A 26989-nucleotide genomic window follows, 5' to 3' on the forward strand; every position below is an offset into this window, starting at 1 on the left:
ATCATTGAATTTAACCATCCAATTGTAGTCAGTGTGACTCTCATTTTGTGATTGAGTAGTGAGCTCTAGGTAGTTGGCCTTTTTGCATGTGCATAATCCTTATTGTAAACACATACTATCTGTAGTAGTATCATTTGATTGTGGGTAAGGCTTCCCACTATTGTTTTTCCCCTTACAGGGTTTCCACATACAAACATTGGTGTTATGTGTTGTGGATGTTGTTTTCTTTCTGTTTCATGCATTAATCTTTACCTGTATTACAATTAACTGATAAGACTATCTACCGACATGAAGTTTGGTTTACCGGTATTAAGCATTAAGTTTTGGTTAAGTTAATTTGGTTGAATTTATTGGACAACTAATTCAACCCCCCCTCTTAATTGTCTCCAGGACCTAACATTCTTTCTCTTGTTTTTCTTTCTCTGCTTTCTCCTTTTCAAGTTTCTCATTTTCCGCTTTCTCTTCCTTGTCTTTCTCTAATCTTTCCTTTTCAGCTTGCTCCTTATCTGGAGTGATATCTTCTATTTATAGTGCATCAAAATCAATGGGGTCCTTTTGTTCTACTATTCTTTTACCCATACTATCAAAGACTACATCAGGTTTGGCTGTGGATAGATCAGGCTCTTGTTCAGCCAGCCGATTAGCTGCTTGTACTCTTTGCATGTCAACAACAGTTTTCACCTTCAAATGGGTGTCTTTTTCTACTTCAGAAAATTTGCATTTGAGTAGTAGAAGTCTTCTTATTCGCATGAAGAAAATGCCTTTGTTCTTATCAATGAGTTCAAACAATTCTAAATTAGAGACATCTGGAAAATATTAAGCAAAAAATTTCTCCCTGATGTCTTTCTCCTTGTCAATAGAAATGCGCCATTTGTTCTCCAAATAATCATACAAGGACTTAGATGTAATAGATTCAATTTCAGAAGGTGACTGATCATTTATGCATAGATATTTAATGAGTTCTTGTTCAACCTCCTCCTTTTCATTATCATTGAAATCATCAAAATACTCCTTTAAATCGTCAAGGAATTTTATTCTAATATTCTTTATGGTCTTTTGACAATGTGTCATAGGCTTGTAAGAAGAAATATATAAGTTTACCGGTTCAAAGATTGTAGGTACATTACTGATTGACTTCATTTTCTTGGTAGATTGCCTTGTCTTCTTTACTTCTACCTCTGATTCAGAATCTTTTGGATCTGGTGAGTGATTCCTGGTTTTCTGTGTTCGTTTGAACACCTTTGCTAGAATAGCCTCCGGTTTCTTTTTAGTAGGTGACCTTCTGGTCACTTTGGGTTTAGTAGAAGATGTAACCAGTGCTAATGCCGATGGTGCTTCTTTACCTTTTATCTCCTTTAGTTCCTCACTAGATTTGATTCTCTCTAAATAAGTACCAATCCTCTTCTTTTTGAGTTTCAGTGGTGAGGCTAGTAGGGTTGAGGTGTATCCTGTCAATATATCATTTACCACCTCATAGGCCATAGGCCCAACTACATCTTTTCTGGGTTCAACTACTTCCATTATGCATTCATCTATTTTGATGGTGAAACAGATGCTGTCTTCACATTCTTTAAATAAATCACCAGATATTCTCATTCTTTGGTTCATTTTTAGTTTAAATTCACCAAAATACTTGTTCAGTCTCTGGATATGCAATTCTTACTACTTGCAGACTCTCCTTTATTTGTTTGGTAATCGATAGATCAGTTGACCATTCAACATCACCGACTCCAGGAAAGTATCTTCGAAAGTAGAAAAATAAACCAATTAGTAATTGACCAAACCTGAACCTCTGAGATTCATCTGATTTGATCGACTTCAGGTTCTCTAAGAGTTGATTCTTCATATAGGTACATAGATCACATTTTGTATTCTCTTTTATCATTCTATAAGCGGCATGCACCATAGCTAAAGGAACGAAATTCATTCTGCTAGCATAAAATATTTTGTACCCAATTACCATACATACATATTTCACCAAATCATCTCTAATGGTATTGACAGTCATTGCTCATTGATCGCTTACTGAACCGATGAGCTCCGTTACTTTCAATTTAGGGATTTTCCAAAGAATGGGCACTTCCCCAATATTACGGATCTGGTCACAACATGAATTGCCTCCGATGTAATGTTATGTGTTCATTCAAGGTACATTTTGTCACCATGAACCCTACTGAGGATAATCCTAATGTGTTCCTCGATAAATTCTTTGATAAAGTAAACTGCACTGTGCAATTTCTTCTTCTCTTTTATGCTATATTCGGGTTTAATCTTTTTATCATCTCCACAGAACAGACTCAGCTGGGAGTGAAGTACTAGGGACCCTAGGTCTTGTAGTTTACGATCAATATATCCTGTAACATCGCCTTGGACAATGACTCCAGCGGGAATTTGGGATAGGGCATTATATCTCATCTTAAGAAGCTCAGGTGTGTCCTCAGGTTTAGTAGAACTAGAGGGGACATTAGATGTAGATGCCATATCAAACTCATTCCAAATGATAAGAATGTTTCAAAGAGAAATACCTTTATTCTCCAAGCTTTAGGATTTGCCAATGATGAGCAAAACACACTTCTCTGGATGCTTGATTACCACTTTGACTTTCACACTAATAGTATGAAACGGTTGCAATATTTGAGCAAGATTTCTTTCTCAATTATTTTGAATGAGATATGAATTGCTCTGGTTGCGCTACTCATCTTAAACGAAGTTTCTCGACAGCTAGGTAAGTAGAAATGATGACAAAAGTGTTGGCATTTTGATGATGTTTTGATTGTCATTGTTGGACACACTCTCTAGATGATGAACACACACTTTTTTGATGTATGAGTTATCCTCAACCGGTAATTGTTCCAGCTGGTATTGTGTATTATTGAATGTATAGTATTTAGACTATTGGTATTTTTGCAAAAGATGTTTACCGGTCACAGACTGACTGAAGACCTCAAGCAGTTCGAGGATCACAAGCGGTATGAAGGACCCAAGCGGTAGTTAACTTTTGACTGGAACACTATGTTCTATCAGTCTTCATTTTTGACAACCGGTAATCAGTATATTGTATTAACCAGTATTACTCTGTGATGAGTTACCAACCGGTATTTCTGTAATGTGTGATGAGTTATCATCCACCGACACTTTGGCAGTAATTTTGTGCCATGTTACCAAATGTGTCTAGATGCACTGAACATAGGAACTTGTAGTCTAATCCTATTGGACCGACATGAAATTAGTTTCCTTTATAAGGACATCATGTCTAAGGTTTGAATGTAATGGTATGTAAGAGATTTGTGATAGAAAAAGGTTATGTGCGATCATTGTAGAAGTAGATTAGGTCTGTGTAGAGTGTGGAGCTATTGAAGACTTAAGTAATGCTGAAGTGCATTAACAATGAGCTATCAAGGATCTAACCAAGCATTCTATGCTAGTATCTAGATCGATCACTTGTTGATTACTCACATCTTCGACAAGTTTGAAACCCTTAATCAGGTAGGCCTAGAAAAGCCTTTGTAAATCCTCTAACAAGGTGGTTCACAACTATGGATCTAAAATCCTCTCACAAGGTAGTCTTTAACAAGACTTGTCTCCTAACAGAGATCTAGATTCCTAATAGGATCTGTTCTGGTGAAGAACATTGTATGACCTTAACCGGTCTAGTTTCTATTCTGTAGATAGTTACTTGTGAGTTTCTCCTCATCATGGTTTTTCCCATTTGGGTTTCCACGTCAAATATCTTTTGTTATGGTGATTATGCTCTTGTGGGTGAATGCTTTGTTTTCTATTTGGTTTGCATTTATCTTAACCGATTTATTAGCAAATCTATTGTAACGGTTATCTGTTAAACTGTTCAAAAGTTTGTTTACAATATTTTTGGGTATACTAATTCACCCCCCTCTTAGTATTCATCAATTGGTATCAAAGCCAACCTTTCTATAAGTCTAACCACTTGGAAGGAGATATGGGGGAATATAGTATGAGGGAACTTACTCATCATCTCACTCAGACTAAGAGAGCCTATGATGAACTCAAAGTCAAGTATAAAGCCTCTTTGGCCAAAATAAGAGAGCATGCTGAGAAACTGATGGAACTTACTGAAAATAGCTCTTCTGATGAAGTAGACATGGATGCCCTAGTTGACGAAGTTGAAAAACTAAATGAATCTAAAGCCAACCTGAGAAGAGAGTTGGAAGGACTGACTATCAGAATGAGCCAAGAGCTTGAGAATAGGAGGAAAGCTGCAGATCTGGTAAAACACAAAGATCATGAGATCTCCAAGATGAAGCAAGAAATCAGTACCCTTACTGCTCATCTCCAAGAGAGTAAAGTGGAAAAAGAAGAAATGCAAGGTGAACTAAACATGGCTATTTCTGAGAATGCAACCTTGATGGAATCTAATGCTACTATTTCCAAGGAGCTTACTGAGTCAAAGGAGATACTTGCCAAATTCAATCAGAGTACTGCTAAGCTAGAGCAAAAGCTAGAATCGGTAAAACTGGTAAAGAATACCATTGGAGTTGGTTTCTCTAGGTATGAGGAAGGTGAGACCTCTAGATCAAAAGCTAGAGCATCAAAGAAGAAACTAACATCCAAGGATAAAGGTAAGCAAGAGTTTAAACCTATTTGCTTTAATTGTCTCAAAGAAGGACATACTGCTAATGTGTGTAGAAGCAAGGCCTACAACAATTTTCCTTATTTTCTAAACAATAAGCCTAGATCCAATAGATTTAATTGAAACTGTTATGCATGCAACAAGTTTGGGCATAGAGCATTTGAATGCAGGTCTACTTTGCACAACACTGGGAGATACCCTCCAAGGACTCAAGGAGTCATTCCCGAAACTCTTGTGAACCGAAATCCCAACTAGTACAATACCTATGACCATCGGTCAAGTGGTTATCAAGTGGAAACTGGTTGGAGAGAAACATGTTTGATCTGTCATGGTAGCGGTCATACTACTGCAATATGTAGAAGAAAGAATAGAAGTATGAATAATGGACCATGGAGAACACCTGGAATGGTATGTTATCATTACAACAAACCAAGACACACTGCTAGAACTTGCAGATTGAGAAAGAACCTATCAGATGATATACCGATCACTCCAGAAGGGAAGATTGATGTTGGAACTATTCAAACAAATATGAATAAAACTTGGAAAAAGAAATCAGAAGAAGTTTCACAAGATAAACCGGTTTCTGCACCTAGTGTGGAAGTCTCTGAACTGACAAACTGAGCTTAGAAAAGCTTAGGGGGAACATATCAGTGAAATATTTTGAACCCCTAGTTTATGTCAGTAAAGACCTTAACTGGTATATGTTACCTGTCAATCGATAGAAGATATTGAAGTGGTACAAGGCAAAATTAGGGTTTGTGCCCTAATAGTGATGCATTTATTATGGTAGGTGGAAGCTTGTTTAAAAGGGATTTTTGACATCATTTTCACATATCAGTTTTTGAGTGAAGAATTTTTCAAGTGCAGAGTGACAAAGAGCGATTCTTCTAGCAATTCAAGGTGAATTCAAAAAACTTGCAGAGGAATCCAAAGCTCTTTTCCAATCTATCAGTGAAGAACACTAAGCAGTAATCTAGCGACCGAAGTGGTGTATTGTAAGCGACGTTTGGGAAACCCTAGATTTTGGATTATAAAGGTATTTCTCAAATTTCTTTCTTATCATGGCTTCTGCATTGCACTCCAGTTCTAGTGCTCTTGTAGATTCAACTGAATTTCTTCAAAAGAAAGAAAAATACAATACCCTATCCCAAATACCTGTCGGAGTTATTGTTGAGGAAGACATTTTAGGATATATAGATTGTAAACTAGAAGACCTAGGATCCCTAGTGATTCATTCCCAACTAAGTTTGTTCTATGGAGATGATAAGAAGATCAAACCAGAGTATAGTATCTTTGAAAAGATGAAACTACACAATGCGGTGTATTTTATGAAAGAATTCATAGAAGATCACATTCGCATCATCCTTAGCGGAGTGCACAGTGATAAAATGTATCTCGAGCGGACGCATGACATCACACCAGAAGAAATTCATGTCATCACTAGTTTCTGTAATACTGGAGAGGTGCCAGCTCTTAGGAATGTCACCAAGATTGAAATGACAAAACTCACCGGTTTTGTGAGTGACCAACGAGTGATGATCGTCAACACCATCAAAGATGATTTGGTGAAATATGCTTGCATGGTGATTGGATACCGGATATTCTATGCCAGCAAAATGAATTTTGTCCCTACTGCTGCGGTGAATGCCACTTACAGAATGATCAAGGAAGACACCACATTTGATCTTTGTACTTGTTTACAGAAGCAATTTCTATTGAACCTGAAGTCTATCAAACAAGACAATTCACTTAGGTTCAGATTTGGGCAACTACTGGTTGGCTTATTCCTTTATTTTCAAGCTTATTTCACTAGAATAGGTGATGTGCAATGGTCTACTGACCTACCGGTCTCTAGACAAATTAAGGAAAGTCTACAAGTAGTGGGAACTACACATCCTGAGGTTCTAAATAAGTATTTCGATGAATTCAAGCGAAAGATGAGCGAGAGGATAAGGATATCTGGCGATATTGTGAAGAAATATGAAGATGACATCTATTTCACAATAAAGGTAGATGAATGCATAATGGAAGTAGTGGAACCGAGAAAGGAAGCAGTTGAACCTATGGGTTATGAAGTGATGTATGAAATGTTGATCGGGTATGCCTCTACCCTGCTTGCCTCACCATTAGATGCAAATAAAAAGAGAACCAGTACCTACTTAGAAAGGGTCACACCGGTTGAAGAACCAAAACATAAAAAAGGACAAAGCAGTGCCATCGGTATCTGCACCAGTTATCTCTGCCAGTCCAAAAGTGACCAAGCAGTCACCAGCTAAGAATAAACCTAAGGTTGTTCCAGCAAAGGTTTTTGAGAGGAAGCAGAAAACCAAAACCATCTCACCGGAGTCAGAGGATACTGAACTGAAAATTCAACCAAAGAAAACCAGACAATCAAGCAAGAAGGCAAAATCTATCAGTAATTTTCCTGCAACCTCAGCACTGGTAAATATAGATATATCCTCTTATAAGCCGATGACACATTGTCAGAGGAATTTAAAGAATATAAAGAGGAAAGTGCTTGTTAAAAGAGTATTTTGATGATTTTACTGATAATGAGAAAGAAGAAGTAGAGCAGGAAGTTATCAAATATTTGTGTGTTAATGACCGGTCGCTGTCAGAAATTAGATCGGTTACAACAAATTCTTTGTATAATTCTTTAGATAATAAATGGCACATTGTCATTGAAAAAGAACAGGAAATAAGGGAGAAAGTATTTGCACAATACTTTCCTGATGCCTCTAATTCAGAATTATTTGAGATAATGGATAAGAACAAAGGCCTCTTCTTTATGAGAAAAAAGACTACTCAGGCTACTGGAAGGTAAAGCCTCTGAAGTGGAGAAGGATACTCATCTACATGCTAAAGTTGTTGTCAAGCTACACCAAGTATCTGAAGAAAATATGAAGGCTGAACAAGAACCGGGCCTATCATCAGACAAACCGGATGAGGCATTTGACAGTGAAGGGGAAAGAGTGACAAAGAAAATTCACACCATTGATGTTGATGCTTTAGATATTGAGGATGTCAAAGAAAAAGAAGAGAAAGAGAAACAAGATAAGGAACAAGCTGAGAAAGAAAAAGAAGAGAAATAAGATAAAGAAAAAGCAAAAAAGAGAAACAGGACAAAGAAAAAGTTGAAAAAGAGAAACAGGACAAAGAGGTAGAAAAGAAGAAAGAGGAAGAGAAGAAGAAAGAGGAGAAGAGAAAAGAAGAAGAGAAGAGAAAAGAAGAGGAGAAGAGGAAAGAAGAGGAGAAGAGGAAAGAAGAAGAGAAGAAGAAAGAAGAAGACAAGAGGAAGGAAGAAGAAAGGAAGAAGGAGAAAGATAAGAAAAAAGCAGAAGAGGAGAAGGAAGTAGAAAGGAACAAATAGGTGGAGACTCCTAAGGCAACCAGTGGTCAAGCCAAACCAGTTGACACAACCAGTCTGATTGATCTTCAATCAGCAAATGAGTCTAAGCTGCTTCAAAGCATAAAACTTACACATGAGAGACTGGAAGCATTGCGGAGGAAGAAGGAATAGGATGTCATTCAAACTGCGATTGACACCCTCACTAGTCTGATTCCTGGTACTAACCTCCCCAGTACTGATTCCTCTCTATCCAAGCTTAAACTTCTTTGTATCATAGTGAAGGACCAGGTACAATGCTTGGAAGATGTTGCTGCAGCCACTGCTAAGAAGAATCATGAAAAGGCACTTAACACTGCCTTAGTCAAGCAAATGAATGAGCTTTAGTCACAACTTCTGAAATAGCAGAAGGATATCAGTGTTGCCATGGATGAGGGCAAATTACTTTTGAGAAAAATTTTCCAACCCCATCTATTTTTGATGATGTGCTTAAACAAAATGATAAACTCCAATCGGAGTTACAGGCATATATAAGAAACTTCAAGATGCTATATGATTCCTTCACTACATATGGGCAAATAATTCATCATTATCAGCTTCAAACTGCCAAGATGGAATCATAAATCTGCAACCCAACCAGAGACTTGTAGGAGCTTCAACTGGTCTTATCGCCAAGACTACAAATTCTTCAGAAATGTTTTCTCAATCTGGAAGCCATCACGGTCACTCAAGAGATGAGTACCATTGATGCAACAAAAGAACTAGTATTCCAGATGAAAACAAAAAGTGAGATTTCTACTTCATTGCTTGAGTCATAGACATTGGCCATGAAAACCTTTATGCGGGACTTTAAATATGTTTTTGATAAGTTTCATTCCTTATTGTCATAAACATTTACTCTATTTTTTATATATATGGAAACAGGGGTTATTCTGCATTAATTTGTCATTGTTGGCAAAGGGGGAGTAGTATATAGTAAATTTTTTGGTGAATGTTACCATTTCATGTATACTTTCATATACTTCCATTTTGGGAAGTAGTGTACATTGTATTTTCTGCAAAAGGGACAGTGTATATGCTTAGGGGGAGTAATTTTGATTAGGGGGAGTAATTTTGATTATGATAATTTTTGTTGTAAAAACACTTAGATGTCAAAATTTTCCTAAGTGTTGCCATCGATGCCAAAGGGGGAGATTGTTGACATTTTGATGATGTTTTGATTGTCATTGATGAACACACACTCTCTAGATGATGAACATACACTTTCTTTATGTATGAGTTATGCTCAATTGGTAATTGTTCCAGCCGGTATTGTGTATTATTGAATGTATAATATTTAGACTATCAGTATTTTGTAGAAGATGTTTACCGGTCACAGATTGACTGAAGACCTCAAGCGGTTTGAGGATCACGAGAGGTACGAAGGACCCAAGTGGTAGTTAACTTTTGATCGGAACACTATGTTCTACCACTCTTCATTTTTGACAACCGGTAATCAGTATATTGTATTAACCGGTATTACTCTCTGATGAGTTACCAACCGGTATTTCTATAATGTGTGATGAGTTATCATCCACCGACACTTTGGCGGTGATTTTGTGTTGTGTTACCAAATGTGTCTAGATGCACTGAACCTAGGAACTTATAGTCTAATCCTATTGGACCGACATGAAATCAGTATCCTTTATAAGGACATCATGTCTCGGGTTTGAATGTAATGGTGTGTAAGAGATTTGTGATAGAAAAGGTTGTGTGCGATTATTGTAGAAGTAGATTAGGTCTGTGTAGAGTGTGGAGATATTGAAGACTGAAGTAATGCTGAAGTGCATTGACAATGAGCTATCAAGGATCTAACCAAGAATTTTGTGCTAGTATCTAGATCACTCACTTGTTGATTACTAACATCTTCGACAAATTCTGAAACCCTTAACTGGGTAGGCCTAGCAAAGCCTTTGTAAATCCTCTAACAAGGTGGTTCACAACTGTGGATCTGAAATCCTCTCACAAGTTAGTCTTTAACAGGACTTATCTCCTAACAGAGATCTAGATTCCTAACAGGATTTGTTCTGGTGAAGAACATTATATGACCTTAACCGGTCTAGTTTCTATTCTACACATAGTTACTTGTGAGTTTCTGCTCACCGTGATTTTTCCCATTTGGGTTTCCACGTCAGATATATTGTGTTATGATGATTGTGCTCTTGTGGGTGAATGCTTTGTTTGCTATTTGGTTTGCATTTATCTTAACCGGTTTATTAGCAAATCTATTGTACCGGTTATCTGCTAAATTGTTCAAAAGTTTGTTTACAGTATTTTTTGGTATACTAATTCATCCCCCCCTCTTAGTATTCATCAAAAAGTCACTTTTAAACATGCTCCCACCTACCATAATAAATGCATCACTATTAGGGTTCAAACCCTAATTTTACTTTTTACTGCTTCAATTCTTCTGTATGTTGACAGGTAACAACTATCGATAAAAGTGCCTTATCGATATACTCCGGGGGTTTCTAAAAATTTATACCAATATGTTCCCCCTAAGCTTTTTGAAGCTCAGTTTACTGATTCAAGGATTTCCACACTTGGTGCGGAAACTAGTTCATCATGTGGCTTCACTTCAGATTTTTTTTTCCAAGTTTTGTCCATATCCACTTGAACGGTTTCAATATCAATCTTCCCTTTAGTGTTGATTGGTATGTTTCCCAATGGATTATTTCTCAATCTATATTCTCTAGTGGTGTGTCCTGGTTTGTTGCAGTGATAGCATACCATTCTAGGTGTTCTCCATGGTCCAGTGTTCACATTTCCATTCTTCCTTTTGCAAGTTGCAGCAGTGTGACCGCTACCACGAAAGATTAGATAGGTTGCAATCCAACTGGTTGCCGCTTCACAACAATTTGACCAGTGCTCGTGGGTTCTGTACTAGTTTGGGTTTCAGTTTATAAGAGGTTTAGGGGTGGCTCCATTGGATCTCGATGGATTATTTCCAAAGTTGTTGATAACTAACCTACACTCAAAAGCTCTATGCCCAAACTTGTTGCATGTATAACAGTGACCATTAAATCTACCAGGTCTAGCCATATTATTTTGAAAATAAGGAAAATTATTGTAAGGCTTGCTCCTACATACATTGGCAGTATGTCCTTCCTTAAGACAGTTAAAGCAAACGGGTTTAAACTTTTGCTTACCTTTACTTTCGTTGTTGTCTTAGGTGTTGATTGTTTCTTCAGTGCATCATTCTTGGTTCCAGAGGTCTCACCTTCCCCATATCCAGAGAAACCAAGTCTAGTGGTATCCTTTGATGGTTTTACTGATTTCAGTTTTTGTTCTAACTTGACAACACTCTGGTTGAACTTAGCAAGTATTTCTTTGGTCTCAACAAGTTCCTTGGAAAGGGAATCATTGGTCTTCACCAAGGTTTCATTTTGAGAGAAAGTTGCATTCAGTTTAGCTTGCATTTCTTCTTTCTCTTCTTTACCCTCCTATAGATAAGCTGTAATGGTACCAACTTCTTGCTTTAATTTAAAGATCTCATGCTCCTTGTCTTTTATCAAATCTTTAGCTTTTCTCCTATTTTCCAGTTCCTAACTCATCTTGATAGTCAATCCTTCTAACTCCCTCCTTAGGTTAGTTTTGGATTCATTTAGTTTCTCCACTTTTCTAACTAGAGCATCCATGTCTGCTTCATCAAAGGAGCTATTTTCGGTAAGTTCCATCAACTGCTCAGCAAGCTCCCTTCTCTTGACTAAAGAGGCTTTAAACTTGATCTTGAGTTCATCATAGGCTTTCTCAGATTCAGCCAAATGGTGAGTGAGTTCCCTCATACTATATTCTCCCATATCTCCTTTTAGCTGGTTAGACTTATGGAAAGGTCGACTCTGATACCAATTGATGAATACTAAGAGGGGGGGTGAATTAGTATGCCTAAGAACTTAACCAAACTCTTAAACAATTTTCCAGCAGACCGGTGTAGTAGTTTAAACAATAAACTGGTTAAAACATAAATAAGCCAAATAGAAAATAAAGCATTCACCCATAAAAGCACAATCACCATAACACAAGATATTTTGATGTGGAAACCCAAATGGGAAAAACCACGGTGAGTAAAATTCACAAGTCAACTATCTGCAGAATAGTAACCAGACCGGTTAAGGTTAGACTGGTTAAGGTCTTACAATGTTCTTCACCAGAATAGATCATGTTAGGAATCCATATCTTTGTTAGGAGATAAGTCCTATTAAAGACTACCCTATTAAAGGATTTTAGATCCACAACTGTGAACCACCTTATTAGAGGATTTACAATAGGCTTGGCTGGGCCTACTCGATTAAGGGTTTCAGACTTGTCGAAGATATTAGTAATCAACAAGTGAATGATCTACATAGTAGCACATAATGCTTGATTAGATCCCTGATAACTCCTTGTTAATGCATTCAAGCATTACTTCAGTCTTCTATGCTTTGTACTCTCAATCTTAGTCGCAAAATACCTTTCCTCTCCAAGACTCGCACATATCAACTTATGTTCTCCCCCTAAAACCCTAGACATGATGTCCTTAAATAGGAACTTGATTTCATGTTGGTCCAATAGGATTAGATTACAATTTCCTAGGTACAATGCATCTAGACACATTTGGTAACATGGCACAGAAACACCGCTAAAGTATCACTGGATGATAACTGATCACACATTACATGTATACTAGTTAATTACATATACCAATCACCGGTTAACAGGTGAAGACTGGAAAACTTGATCATAGTCGATCTGATCAAAAGATTAACTGCCACTTGGGGTCTCTATTCCGCTCGAGATCTTCATACCACTTGACCGATAAGATTCTTCTTTAAAACACCGATAGTCTTTAATCAAATAAATACTATACATACAATACCGGTTAGAACAGTTACCGACTGAGAATAATACATTCATCAAATAAGTGTGTGTGTATCAATGACAATCACATCTAAACATCATCAAAATACCAACACCAATACCCCCCCATTTTCTTAGTTAGGCTTCATATTACATTGAAATCCCTACCCATAATCACACACTTATTATTTATATTCTACAAAAAAATTGAAATTTGATCCCATATCTCAACCTTATCCCTCCTTGAGGTCAGCCCATAGACATTGATCAAGATGAATTCATTATTGTCCTGTAGATTCTTAATCAACACAAAAAGTCAATTTATGTTTTGAACTACCTCTTCACCCTTGATTGAATGTGGTTTCCAAAAGATGCATAGTCCACCCAATGCACCTTGGGCATCCACCATAGAACCCTACCATATTCTCCATTTTTGTTGAAAATTAACATTGTCTTCTTGTTTAATCTTAGTTTCTTGTAGCATAACTATTTCTGTTTTTTCTTGATCAACACCTCTCTTGACTAGGCAATCTTTGTCAAGGACATTGTAGCCCCTGACATTCCAAGATAGGATCTTCATTGGTCTCTAGGAAGGGTGGTAATGCCCTTCCTGGATCTCAACTTTCTTTTCCCTTTCACACTACTTTCCATTTCAAGCAGAGTTCTTCTGGATTTCTTCCCTCTACTCTTTTTTTCTCCCACATTGATTTTACTTGAAGTAGTCATTGTTTGTTCAATGGTCCTAACATCACACACATCCTCCTCTTCTTCTATATCAAAGGGATATTCCTCCTCAAGCTCCATACTCACCATCTCATCAAAACAAATTTTCCAGGGGTTATCTTAAAAGGAGATAGGCTACTTCTCTTTAGCCTCATTGAACTTGGTTTGGATATCCCTCCCACATATTTGTATTTTCTATATCCTCTTCTGGTCTACTCTTTTTTTGATGTGATGAAATTCTTCTTTGGTAGGTTTTGCTGGGAGAACTTTCTTCTATTCCCTATGGCTGACTCATTTTGTTTCCAAACTCTTGTAGAGGCATTCTTCCAGATATTGATCTGTTAATGGCTAGGTCTAGATTATTCCAATAAGACCATGATTGTAGTATCTTCTCCATCAAACCCATCCTATGTCAAATATGTTGTTGTTGCATTCTCTGGAATCCCCAAACTTACCAGGTTCTGGCCCTTGTCTGCAGGTAAAGGTTGCCTTTCCTCAGATTCAAGGTTAGAGAGATCCTGCTCACCTTGGTTTTTTGCTCCCTTGTCCCCAACCACCATATCCTTTTCTACTTCTTCTACTTCTTTTTCTTTTGTCATGGCATCCTCTATTCTCTAGTGTAGTTTTCATGAGCCTTCTTTTGTGTATTTCATACCCTCCTTCTCCTTGCCCTTACGACTTTTTAAACATTCCTATGTTTTGTGATCATTTCTCTTGAAATTTTTGTAGGTTTCCACAAAAGTTTCCACTTCAATCTTCTAAATCCAAATACCTGAACATTCATTACCAATTCAATTTATTTTGGTAACGGAGGAATTGGGTGCCACAAAATACAAATTCTTATGTAAACACTGCCATCTTTAACTTCTAGAGCTTCATCTTCCTTCAAGATTCTCCCAATCTTATTCGCTATTTGTTTGAGGGTTTTGGTTTCCCAATATTCTCTTAGATTGGCACTTATTCGATCTTAGCTCTTAGAGGGTTAAGGTTTGGTTCCTAAACTTTGATGTATATTCCCATTTCATCTATAAAAAAGGTCCTCCTCTAAGAATATCCTCTTTGCTCTTTTTATCCAAACAAATAATTAGAAAGAATCCATTTGGAAGGGTTTTGATAATGATTTTTTTCCCATATACTTCTTTGCACCATCTCCTCACTTTCGGGACCACGGGCCATTCCTCGGCCCATTTCATAAAAATGCCTCTATCTTTCAAAGTTCTTACTGAATCCTTCCAGCCATCATTTTCGATCTTGATTGAAAGCCTTTTCTCGTCATCAATTTGGATATTTTTTTGGTTATCGACCATTTTCATGTTTATTTGCTTTGGCTGCCATAAATTTTTTTCTATATTACTAAGACCCTCTTTCCGGCCTGTGAACATCGCCGCATATCCTCATTTTCCCAACAGAGAACAATTTCTTCTTTGATTGTCTAGCCTCACCGCATAATCTTTGTTTTGCTCCAAGTGTTCTTTCTGATCCTGCCAAACCCTTTCAGGTGGACGCCATGGTAGCCATCCACCCTTCTGCCATCTGTGATTCCTTTAAAAAAAATTTGACTATTGATGAAATCCTCGACTCTCCATTATGATTGAGTTTTAGGCACAATTAATTATTTTGAATACAACATTGTTTTGCATCTACCAAAATCATATTATAACTACAATCACAAATGAATCAATGTAGCAAAATGCATACCAAAAAGTTGAACCTAGTCTAACAAAGTGTTCATTGGAATAGTTATACTTAACCAAAATCTACTGTGGACATCTGAAAACATCTCAAATGTTCCAAAATATCGAGAAGGCAATAGGATATATCATCTATTATCATCACCATCAACCACCATACACCAATATGAACACATGACTAAATATATGATATAGCAACATTGATCACATACTTTCGTACCTACTTTTGGACCTTGGTTAACATTAATGACAATAATTTTGACATCAATTGTTGGTGTAAATAAATATTCATCATGGATATTATTACACTTTACTTAAGTTAACTTTGGATAATGCATCTCTTCGTAGTTTGGATTTGAGACACTTAAGGAAGTGTGCACATAGGGATATAGCTTATAGGAGAAATTCCACCTGTTGTGGTCTTATTTTACTATTACACTCCACATTCGGTGGGTCATCCACCTCTTGTGGAATATTATATTATTTCTCCTACCTACCCCTAGTATTTCATACCTACCCTTGTTTCTCATTGAGCCACATGCCATCATTGTGTGCTCGTACATCCATATGGCCTTTCCTATATAAGCAGGCTCATATTCATTGTATTGGGAATCCAGTTGATCATTTGCATATTGATGAGAATACAGTTTGTTCTTGTCATTCTTTTGTCTCTCTTTTATACTTTTCATTATGCCCTTGAGCTTGGCAAAATCTCACATGGTATCAAAGCCATTGGGGCTTCATTGATTGGTTTTTGGAGACATCTTGGAAGGCTTCTTTTTTCAGATCTAAGGGACTGCATTTTTTGGAGGCATCTTAGAGTGTTTTAGACCTCACCATTGCGTTCGGGAGGCTATTTCCGTAAAAATCGAGTATAAACTCGACCTATTTTGGCGAAAATTGATTTTTGGGTGTGGAGGAAATTTTCTGCCCAATTCGGGCGGTACGGTATGGAATTTTCGGATTAAATTTTTTGAAAAATAATTTTCTAGTTGAAAACTTTTTTTTTTTTTTTTGAAAATTGTTATTGGGATCCGTACCTTTGGCCCAATCAGCAATGCACAATCAGTGCCCAGTCAGCAATGCCCAATCAGTGCCTAGTCAACATTTTCTTTGGAAATTTTTAGACCCCTCTCCATTGAGCAGTTTGGATTTTTGGGTCAACTTTGGAGGCCCATAACTTGCTCAATTTTGCTTCTTTTTGGGTGCAATTTTTTTTATTTGGGATAATTTTTCGTGTTCTTTGCAATGGTGTGGTTATTTTCTAATTTTGATGCACAAGTTTTTCATAATTTTTGGATTCTCTCAAATGTCCCTGTCCAATCCTTAATTCTGCAACTTCAAAGGCCTCGTTTGAGCTCATACGACCTCCTTTTCAAGTGCCATTTTTTTTTGAAAGTGCATGTTTTTTTGTCTACTTGCATAATATATGATTAGATTTTAGATATTTGAAGTGGAAATTGTACTTTCAGATATTGGTCTTATTTGGCATATTTGGTACTTGTAAATTGCTTGGATCTTAGTTTAGATCTCTTGCACTATTAGTTTGAGTCTCTTTTGGCCTTATTTAAGCAATTGTAAAATTGAAATCAGAAGTCCACTTTGCCATTTTTTGCAAGTGGCCCATTGTACACGCACTAAGTATAAAGTGCCAAATCATCACTTTTGGGGGGGTTCTTTGATTGAGTGAATTTGGGGGGTATCTTGTGTGATTGTGCCTCTCTTTCCTTGTGCTCTTTCATTTTTTTGCAATGAGTCCTCATAAATTTCCACCTTTAACTCCACATAATTATACATCATGGAAAATAAAGTATGGAGCAAATTAATGGAAAAAAGGTCTGACGCATTACATAGATGGAACAATAACAACACCACCTGATCCTAAGGCTGATCCTAATGCTTAGTTAGAATGGCTCACTAATAATTGCATGGCTCTTGGAACTTTTCTCAAATATGTATCAAATGACCTCATCTTTCACATTGAGAAGTGTACTACAATCAAAGATGCTTGGGATATGTTTCTGAAATTGTATGGTCAAGTTGATGAAATCAGAGGTTACAAGATTGACAATGAGCTCACCAAATTGGATGCCAAGAGTTTTGATACAATCCAAGATTATGTCACCAAAGAAAATGAGCTAAGAGAAAAGCTTAAGGATTGTGGAATTGACAAAAAAGATGCTCAGTTGATATTCAACTTGTTGGACAAGCTTGTATCAGAATATGCAGCATTTGTGTCTAGCTTCCAAACTCATCGTTTGATAGTGGGAAGTTCCTATGTTATGCCTTCATTTGATGCTTTCACAAAAATGTTGATATTGGAACAATCTAAGTTGTTGAACATGGGGCTTCTCAAGTCTTCAAAGTCCAAGGCTTTGGTGGCTAATCAAGGGAATCAAGGAGGTCAAGGCAAAGATTCCAATAACAAGAAGAAGCAATCTAAGTCAAAGCCACAGTAGGAAAAAGGGCAATCATCCTCTCCATCACAAGGCAAATTTTCATCATCTTCGAAGAAGGGGACTCCACCTAAGAAGGATAAACCAACTTGTGCATATTGCAAGAAGTATGGTAATGATGAGCATCGATGCCACACCAAGCAAGTTGATGAGTTGACAAATCTTCTTAAGAAAAACAACATCAACTTGCCCTCTACCTACACAAAGAAGGATTCAACTTCTTCCTCTTCCTCACAGTCTAAGGGAAAAGGGAAAGCATTTGTGGCTACTATAGGTTCTTCATAGCAGTGGATACTTGAATCGGGTGCCTCTTATCACATGGGTTCTACAAAAGAGCATTTTTCTTCATCGAAGCCATCTAAGGTACCTCACATTTACATAGGTGATGATACACAAGTAGAGGTTGAAGGGAAAGGTTCAATTGACATGGATGATGGAACATTTGAGAATGTTTTTTATGTTCCTAACTTGTCTACCAACCTTCTCTCTATCTACCAAATCACTCACTATGGGAATGGGAAAAAGGTTGAGTTTACACCTGACTCAGTTGTGGTAAAGGAACTTGATGATGATGCCTTGGTAGCAGTGGGACAAGTCAATGACAACTCAAGGCTTTATTCATTCTCCCACTTTGTGCCAAGTTCTCCTTCTAGGGACTTGCTTACTCATTCAAATTCAGAAAGTAAGCTATGGCATGAGGGGTTTGGTCACCTCAACTACCGCTATCTTCAGCAGCCCAACACTAAAGACATGGTCACGGGTCTACCTCGAATTAGTTTTTCAGAGGGTGTATGTTCAGGTTGTTCCATGGGCAAGCATCCCAAGGAGAATTTGATAAGGGGAAATCTTGGAGAGCTTTGGAAGTTCTCCAACTTGTTCACAACGATGTAGCAGGTCTATTTCTAGCACCTTCATTTAGCAAGGCCCACTATGTCCTCACCTTCATTGATGACTACTCCTGCTTCACTTGGGTCTACTTTCTTATTCATAAGAGTGAAGTATTTGATAGATTTCAGGACTTCAAGACTCGTGTGGAGAAGCAATCTGGGAAAGTGGTGAAGATTCTTCACACAGATAATGGAAGGGAATATGTGAATAAAAGACAAGGATTTTTGTACATTTGAGGAGATTGATCTTCAACATTCTGTCGCATACACTCCACAACAGAACAAAGTTACAAAATGCAAGAATAGAACTCTCAAAGAAATTGGTAGTTGTATGATACATGCTCACTCTCTTGATCCCGCCTTTTGGGCAGAGGCTATCAGTTGTACCACACACATCTAGAATTGGGTTCCTCACAAAGATTTGCAAGGTATTACTTGTTTTGAGGCTTGGGATGGAAGGAAACCGATTGTGAGACATTTCAGAGTCTTTGGGTGTCCAGCATGGGCTCGCATACCTCTGCAGAAATGCAAGGCATTGGAACCTCATAGTCGACCTTGCATATTTGTTGTGTTGGATATCTTGAGGGTGCTAAGGCATATAGATTGATGGATCTTGAGACACATGAGGTGTTCATTGAGAGGAGTTTTCACTTTGAGAAAAGTTCACCTAGCTTAGCCTCTCTACCTCCCCCACCTTCCTCCATTGTGGATAGTGATGTTAGTGATTCAAATGATAAGACTCCTTCAACTCCGACTCATAGGGCTACACCTCCATAGGGTCCACTTGCAGTTGTGGAGCCTCATTCTTCACCTCCACCTAGACATCATTGGACTCGATAGACACTTGAGTACGCAGGTTCTCTTGTTGGGGATCCTTCAGATACATGGAAAACTCGATCACAACATCAGGATCTTCCACATGCATTCATTGCTACAACTTCTGATCCATAGACATTTCGGGAAGCATTAGGGGTTCCTGAGTGGGACCAAGCTATGGAGGAAGATTATAGTTCCTTGATGAGGAACAACACATGGGATTTAGTCCATCTCCCTAAGGGTAGAAAGATGATTCGATGTAAGTGGATCTATCAGACCAAGTTTCCAGTGGATGGTAGTGTGGATAAGTATAAGGCTTAGCTTGTTGTGAAAGGTTTCTCTCAGGTTGCAGGTGTTGACTATTCTGAGACCTTTGCACCCGTAGCCAAGATGAACTCCATTCGCTTGACACTTGCTATTGCTGGAGCTCATGGTTGGGATGTACATCAGATGGATGTGAAGAGTGCTTTTCTTCATGGTGATCTTGATGAGGAGATTTATATGGAGCAGCCACAGGGTTTTATCCAAGATACTTCCTTGGTTTGCAGACTAAGTAAATCTCTCCATGGCCTTAAGCAGGGCCCCAGGGTTTGGTACACCAAGATGGATTCCTTTCTTCTATCAACAGGGTTCACCAGGTGTCATTCTGATCCGAATGTGTACATTTTGTGATAGGATGACTCTCACTTGATACTTGTGCTCTATGTTGATGATTTGATCATTACAAGGAGCACCACATCCATCATTAGCAGGGTCAAATCTGCTTTGCATGACAGATTTGCTATGACTAACTTGGGTCTTTTGCACTACTTTCTTGGGATAGATATTTCACAGTCACCTTCCAAGATTACGCTATCGCAGCCCAAGTATGCTCTTGATCTACTTGCACACTTTCATATGGCTGATTGTAAGCCTACCCCGACTCCCTTTCTTTTAGGAATCAAGCTTGAGGCTCAGTGTTCCTCTCCACCAATTGATGCCACATTGTATCGTCAGCTTGTGGGTAGTCTCATCTACTTGACTCATACAGGCCCTTGATATTTCATTTGTAGTTGGCATGGTTTCCCGCTTCATGCAGGAACCACATGAGCTTCATTGGAAAGCCGCCAAACACATCCTTCATTACATCCAAGGTACACATCACTATGGGATTCACTATGTAGCAGGCACAGGACTTCGCTTGGTTGGTTACATAGACTCTGATTGGCTTGGCGATCTTGATGATCGTAAGTCTACTTCAGGTTACATTTTTCACCTTGGTTCAGGCCCCATTTGTTGGCAGAGCAAGAAGCAACATGCTATTTCTCTCTCTTCGACTAAGGCTGAGTATCGAGGAGCTGTTAACGCAATGGCTGAGACCATTTGGCTTCAGGAGATTCTCACAGAGTTTGGGTTCACCACTCCTCGCCCGACAGTTATACATTGCGATAATCAAAGTGCTATTGCAATCTCAAAGAACCCAGTCCAGCACAAGCAGACCAAACACATTGAGATTCATATGCACTATATCCAAGAGTTGATTCAGGAGCAGGTTATTGATTTGCAGTATTGTCCTACAGCGGAGTAGGTTGTAGACATATTTACCAAACCTTTCACCGAGAGTAAGTTCCAGCAGTTATGAGCTCTCTTGGGGGTGTAGGATGTCTCATTAGGGGGGGGGTAGCTAACTTCTCCTTCCTCTTTTATGGGGGGGACTTTTTCCTCTTTGAGGTTTTTTTCTTCTTCTTTGAGAGTCTTTTGTACATTCATCTCTCTTTTGGGGGGGACTTTTTTCCCACTGGGTTTTCTCTCTTTTTCTCCATTTGTGAGAGATTGCATTTTATAGTTTTGCTTGTATTTGCATATTGTACATGGGTACCTATCATGGCCTAGTAACTAGGACCCATCTTGCATTGTTGACTTGAGTCTTCACTCCCCTAAGTTGCACTTAAGGGGGGGTGTTGGTGTAAATAAATATTCATCATGGATATTATTACACTTTACGTAAGTTAACTTAGGATAATGCATCTCTTCGTGGTTTGGATTTGAGACACTTAGGGAAGTGTGCACATAGGGATATAGCTTGTAGGAGAAATTACACCTTTTGTGATCTTATTTTGTTGTTACACTCCACATTCGGTGGGTTATCCACCTCTTGTGGAATATTATATTATTTCTCCTACCTGTCCCTAGTATTTCTTACCTACCCTTGTTTCTCATTGAGCCACATGTTATGATTGTGTGCTCGTACATCCATATGTCCTTGCCTATATAAGCAAGCTCATATTCATTGTATTGGGAATCCAGTTGATCATTTGCATATTCATGAGAATACAGTTTGTTCTTGTCATTCTTTTGTCTCTCTTTTATACTTTTCATTGTGCCCTTGATCTTGGCAAAATCTCACATCAATGACAACATAAGAACATATTTGCAATATTAAATTGGTAGATTATGTCTACTCAACAAACAAACATGGAACTGATAGAAAATATGAGTGGGTTAATTTAAGGAAATTCCAAATTAGTAAAGATTATAGTCCAGTGCATTATCAAACAAGATTACTATCCAAAAAATACCTTTGAATGCATAATAGAATAAAATTCTATGGTTTGGGTCCAAATTGATAGAGTACTTACTAAAGGTTAGCTATAGGTTCCTACACCTACAACAAAATGATTTTCCTGAGCCTAAACACCTACGTTGGAAAATATTTGTTCTCCCAAAGGTGGGAGCCTTGAAATGGATGGTAATGCACAAGAAAAGCTTAATAGGATATCATCTCCACATCATCAAGATCTTAGGCCCAAGTAGATGCCCACTTTGTAATGAAAATGATGAATAAAAAATAATTTACTTCTCAACTACAACTTTTCCTCACTATGTTGGGATTGGTTGCATTTAAAACTTAACTAGCACATGGTCTATGATAAGAATGTATCTTCAGAATTTTGAGAAGTTAGTCCTAGCAGCACCAAAATTCCCTCTTATCTTGAATCTATATAACATCACCTTTAATGGACTTATGGCAACTATGGAAAGAACATAATCAATGAATTTCAACAAAAGAGAATGTTGTGTAGATCAAGTTATCTAAAGAATAGAGAAATGGATCATAGACATATTAAATGGCAGAGTTAAAGAGGTGAGGAAAAATTCATTCATCAATTAGGATGATGCAATTATGAAATTAAGTTGTGAGGTAAACTTTTCCCCTCAATTGAATCAAGTGACTAATATAGGCTCGACAAGAAACTCATCTAAATGGATTATCTTGAATAGAAAAATGTTCAAATTGAACTTTGATAGTGCATCAAAGGGCAATCTAGGGGTTGTTGAGATAGGGTGTATTATCGAAGATGAAATCGGTTATCTTTATGGAGATTTACCCAGAAAAAAATGGGGTTGCTACAAACAATGAGGTGGAGATCGATGAGTTGAGAAGTGGTCTATGGTTGTGCAGAAAGAAAGGCATCACCAAGATAGATATATAAGGAGATTCTCATATTTGTGTGAATTCAATAAAAATGAGGTTGATTTCAAGCCAGAAACTCTAATCATGGGTTAAGGAAATTTTGACATTTTTGGAAACCTTCAAGGACTTCTCAATAATACATGTATATAGGGAGGCAAGTAAGGTAGAAAACATTTTGTCCAATATGTAGGAGTAAAAATAAAAAAGCTAGTAGTAATAGATAATAAATTAGTTAATTGTGTTGGAAAAGATCATATTTTGGCCATTGAGAGAATGAATAGTGAGGATAGACTGCATGTTAGGAAATGTCTCTTTAGCTAGCTCAATTTTTAAGAATTCCATTCTCAATATTTTGCATAAGTACACCACTTAAGCTAAGCATAGATAATGAGGTTGTTCAAGACAGGTGATGAAGGAACAAAGGATGCCTAATCCGATCTTTCTAACAAATGTGGTGTAAATAAGGAGGAAGACTTGGGGATGTGTGATGGCTAACAATTTGGTTCATCCTTCACATAAAGCAATTGTTAGCAAGGCTATTCCAAAAATAAACAAGTGGCCATATGTTGGCACCATTGCAGGTATTTTTTATGCCAATGCTATGTTATAAAAGAAAATATCCATAGAGAGTCAAAGATGATGAACACGGAAACATTCACCTATTTCATAAGTAATTATGGGGATCTACTCTCTCCATCCTAGATTAAGTACCGTTTAGAGGTGATGAAAGATCAATCTTTTTAATGTCTCAAAATTCTATATGATAGAACCTTTTACTCCAATAAAATTGATGTATCTTTTTTCTTGAATTAATTTAATAAAAGGTTCCTCCATGACAATATATCAATATAAACAAATAGATAGATATATCAAATAAACAAATAAATAGATATAACAAATATCAAATAAACAAATAGATAGATATAACAATATAATATTAATTTATTCTAGCACAACCTGGCTAAGTACAAACCCCTATCCATGAATTTGGAATATATAGCCATGCCGCTCTCCTCACCACTCATTTTTAAAAGCAGTTCTGGATGACTTGGCTTCTCCACAGTGCAATTCGCATGGCTACGATCGAAGCCAATTCAAATGTCCCTCTATTATTGAACACGTTTTTTCTGTATTCTGATGTTTGAGCAACTTTTTGGAGAATTGAAATACTTAATTTAATAATTGTTTCTTTTCGAATAGTGTGACATCTTTCCCATCAATCTTTGTTCTTGTTCGATAATTAGAAAACCGAGGAGAAACATTGCATATTGGACATAAATCTACACAGAAGGCCTTAATGAACGACAACATACAAATAATAAAAATAATCATATATTTGAACTGGATGTATGGCCCAACTTGACATGAAGCGCTAAAATGTCATAGTAAAAGCAGAGATAATTTGTCACTTTTCTCGCTTTCACAGAAGCTACTTCCAAAATCAACATAGTCGTCAATGGGTTCTTGGTGTTTTAAATGAGTTCATCAGGGTTTCAAAATCAATATAGTCGTTAATAGGTTTTTTGGTGTTTTAAATGATTGAGGGATCAAATTTTGCTCAATGTAAAATTTTACAAAATAAATCTGAATTGTGCCTTGAATTGTAATACCTACTTGCAAATCTGAACTTCCATTAAAAAATAAATCTGAATCGTACATTCAATTGCAGGTCTGAACCTCCATTAAAAAACAAAAGAAATTAATATAGGCCAGAGACGCGACAGATAAGTACACCAGGACGAAATTGGAAAGCTTTCAACGCTGAAATGACTCTATTTTTTTCTTTCTGACATCTTTATTTTGATTCTGTTGTGCTAAAAAATAGAACAGCTCTTTGGCGATTCGTGTTAATTATTCAAGCATGGCAACATTTTGGATGATTTGTTTGTCATGGGCTCTGTTTTCAACAACCAGTTTGGTGGGTGCAGAGGAAGCATATTGTTCTCAGGATCAGAGTTGCAGAAACAACAATGAAGCTCTCCACCTCAAGCTTGGGGCAATTGCCTCTATTTTGACAGGGGGCACAATAGGCGTATGCTTGCCTATCTTGGGGAGGAGTATCAGTGCTTTAAGGCCAGAAAAGGACATCTTTATTATCATCAAGGCTTTTGCAGCAGGAGTTATTGTGGCAACTGGTTTTGTTCATATCCTTCCTCACGCATTTGAGTCTCTGGGTAATCCTTGCTTGAAGGGAGGTGCTTGGGAAAATTTCCCGTTTGCTGGGTTTACAGCTGTGATGGCGGCTGTTGGTAGTCTTATGGCAGATGCAATGGCTACTGGATATTATCAACGAGCTCACCTTAAGAAAATGCGATCTAGGGTTTGTGTAACAGAAATGGTGGGGAATACTGGGGAGTTAGAAGTTGAGAGTGGGGAGTCAGAACAGCAGAGCCATGTTCATACACATGGCGGCACTCATGCATATGATTTCACTGTGGAAGGCTCTGCTTCATCACTGCTTCGCCACCGCGTTATTTCTCAGGTAAACATAGACAAACCAGATCAAAACTAAGCTACACTCCACCTCATAAGCTACTTAGTTGTCAGATTATATTTAATCTTATGATATTGCTATCAAGATTCAATTGTGTATTTTTCGATTCAATCTCATTGATCTATATTTCATGAATAGTGGTTCAGAAGAACTTATCTCTTGTGAGAATGAATGGTTCACTTAGCACTCATTACATCTAGGTGGATATAGAGATGAATATTGGGTCTTCTTGAGAGGTCGCCCATCTCATACTATTCCAACTCAAGCACGCTTAACCCCAGAGTTTTCTACAATCTTTGAAATTAAGTGGATTTAATCTTGAAGGAAACTCCATGATCAAGCTTGTTTGTAGGTTCTCCTGATAGTAATATCTTAATTTGACTTGCTACTGGCCCCTCTTAGACCAGTCCATTGTCGATCCGAACGTGACTTATTTCCAACACCAACAAACCTATCTTCTCATATTTTATTTTATTTTTTGACATGAAGGCAATGAAATGTCCAATCCTTGACTTTATCTCTTATGGTTTTTTAATGGGTATCTTCTGTTTTTTCATATTTTAAATCAGAAACCTGTATTGCTATTGTTTCAGGAGTAAATAACTTCATCGCTAAGATTTTCATCTAGTCTCTCATATAAGTTTATGCTACCACTATTCATGCTTTCATATAACTTTATCTAGTGCAAAACTTGATTGATTTGTGGGGCAGGTGTTAGAGCTTGGAATAGTTGCCCACTCTGTGATAATTGGGGTATCATTAGGGGCATCTGAAAGTCCATGCACCATACGCCCTCTAATGGCGGCTTTGACATTTCATCAGTTTTTTGAAGGAATGGGTCTTGGAGGATGCATTGTTCAGGTGATTAATTTGCTTTTCCAAACATCTTGGAAATATGGGCGTTTTATTGTGGCCTAATATTCTTATTTAATATATATGTTGATGATATTGGATAGGCGAGGTTCAAGAATAGATCAACAGCGCTCATGGCGTTCTTCTTTTCTATAACTACACCGGTGGGGATTGCAGTGGGAATCGCAATTTCATCGAGTTATAATAAAAAAAGTCCAACAGCTCTAATTGTTGAGGGGATCTTCGACTCAGCTTCTGCAGGAATTCTGATAATATGTCATTAGTAGATCTTCTTGCAGCAGATTTTCTTGGGTCACGAATGCAGAGCAAAGTGGGGCTTCAACTGTGGTCATATGCTTCTCTTCTGTTAGGAATCGGTGCCATGTCTTCGTTGGCCAGATGGGCTTGATTTAGCTAAATTCAAAAGATTATGTAATAATGATAGCATAAACAGTAATATGTTGCCAATACATTATTTTGGTTGAGTTTATTTTGGTTCTAAAACAGACAGGTTAGTCAATTGCAGCTGTTAAATGCAAAATCGATGGTGTAAAATGTACGACTGACACGCATATTAGTCAATCCGTACTGTCGTTTTGAAACCTGAAATAACACCTCCCATCACTTTTAACCAAATTGATATGTTTAAACCAGCAAAGTGTCATCATCTGTTGCATCAGATTAGTTTCTACTTAATTTTTATAAAAGTGCAATGACTTACATTTTAATCAATTTAAATTACCAGCTCTGCTTAAAGATTAAACGTTTTGCTTTGGATTTTTCGAC

The 26989-nt window shown here is 37.5% G+C and overlaps 1 pseudogene; it reads left to right on the forward strand.

Moving 5' to 3' along the window:
- Window positions 1-23899: 23899 nt before the first annotated feature.
- LOC131062457 (zinc transporter 3-like) lies at window positions 23900-26690 on the forward strand (annotated as a pseudogene).
- Window positions 26691-26989: the final 299 nt, after the last annotated feature.

The sequence above is a fragment of the Cryptomeria japonica genome, chromosome 8, assembly GCF_030272615.1.
Source record: "Cryptomeria japonica chromosome 8, Sugi_1.0, whole genome shotgun sequence".
Classification (NCBI taxonomy): Eukaryota; Viridiplantae; Streptophyta; class Pinopsida; order Cupressales; family Cupressaceae; genus Cryptomeria; species Cryptomeria japonica.